This window comes from Sciurus vulgaris (assembly GCF_902686455.1).
Source record: "Sciurus vulgaris genome assembly, chromosome: 15".
NCBI classification, from domain to species: Eukaryota; Metazoa; Chordata; class Mammalia; order Rodentia; family Sciuridae; genus Sciurus; species Sciurus vulgaris.
In genome coordinates this window covers 68,886,181-68,887,904 of record NC_136476.1, presented here as the reverse complement: position 1 = coordinate 68,887,904, position 1,724 = coordinate 68,886,181, and the positions used below count along the sequence as shown (strand labels likewise).

General features: G+C 37.6%; 1 pseudogene across 1 annotated transcript; it reads left to right on the top strand.

Moving 5' to 3' along the window:
- On the top strand, window positions 1-748 carry LOC306645567 (SKA complex subunit 1-like; annotated as a pseudogene). The gene has a single exon. The product of its transcript is annotated as an SKA complex subunit 1-like (transcript).
- Window positions 749-1,724: the final 976 nt, after the last annotated feature.

The window sequence follows — 1,724 nt, the reverse complement described above, 5'->3', positions numbered from 1 at the left end:
ATGGCTTTATCAGAGCTGGAAGTTATGCTCTCATGTCAATGTAAAGATTGGCAGTATTAAAAAAAACTGTCATTAAGAAACCTTGGCCAGGAACCTACCTTGTAGTCAATATTAAATAAAATAGGAGATGAGATCATTGTAGTAAATGAACATCTAAATAAATTTGAATTGGAAATTCAGTATCAGGAGCAAATCAACACTTCACTCAAGGAACTTTGAGTCTGTTGAAGAAGATCATAAAGATGTCTTACATTTCAAAGAAAATATTCCTTCCCATTTGCCTCAAGTAACTGTACCCAAGAACTTGGTTAAAAGGTCAGATCTTGATCCTGAAGAACCAGTCAAGCTTGAGGAATCTGTACCCACAAAGAAACCCCCCAAAGAACAAAGAAGTGTTAAAGAAATGCTGTTGATGAGTTCAATGGTATTCCTGCATACATGAAATCTCACTTGACCTATTGTCAAAGCAATGATGTTATTAAAGAAATCAACAAAGCAGTAGTTAGTAAATACAAGATTGTACATCAACCAAAAACAACTATGAATTCTGTGACCAGAAATCTCTGTCACAGATTTATTAATGAAGAAACAAAGGACACTTAAAGGATATTATTTTATAGTGGAAACTGACATAAAGGAATTCACGACTTTGAAAGCTGACAAAAGATTTCACGTGATCCTGAATATTTTGTGACACTGCCGGAAGCTGTCAGAGGTCCGAGGGGGAGGACTTACCGTTCAGTCATAACCTGAGGCCGTTGTAAGCTTTGGAATTACCAACAGTAGGGTATAGAGGCTAGTCCTATAATTTTCTTACATATAGTTTCTTTAGCTTTTCATTTTCTATTTGTTTCTTATAGAAATAAGACCTTTTTGAATAAAGCATGTATATTTTAAAATTAAAAAAAAAAAATGTTCAAGACCAGCTTGGGCAACTTAATGAGATCTGTCTTTAAAAAAAAAAAAAAAAAAAGTCTGGGGATGTGGCTCAGAGATACAGTAACAGGCCCTGGGTTCAATCCCCAGTACTGCAAACAAAAAAAAAGCAACAGATGTGATTTTCATCCTTGTTCACACTGATGTATCTTCAATCTTCCTGTTACCAGATGTATATATAATTGCCTGATATTCCTGTTCTTTAATTTTTTGTTTTATAGTTGTAGAGGGACAGAATGCCTTTGTTTATTTTTATGTGGTGCTAACGTGCCTCACACATGCCTGGCAGAGTGCTCGGCCACTGAGCTACAGCCCCAGCCTCCCGTTCTTTACTTGATGGCTTCCCATTAACCACACCTCTCTGAGTCCTATTTCTTAAACCCAAAAGAGGATTAGACACATGTCCTACAGACACATGCTGTATTGGAAACTTTCCAAAGAAAGAGACTTGAAGTGTAAAATTTAGTCCTTTCTGTTGTTAGTTTCACATTTATTATTAGCAAATTGGACTCTTGAATGACTGAAGTGAATGGAGGGCATTTCCTGGATTTCCCGTGATTGAGGAATCGTCCCACCTTTATTTCACAATCGTCGACATCATACTCAGCTCCCCTGGTGATGGAGTTGTTACACTGTGGGGTGGTTCAGAGTGACAAGCACAGTGTTATACAGAAAGGGTGCAGAGGCCAGCAAAGCCAACACAAGTAGTGTCTGAACTGAACTGAACGGATTAGGAGGGTTTTGTTAGGCAAAGAACAGGAGGGAAATTCCAAGAATGATGTGTGTGC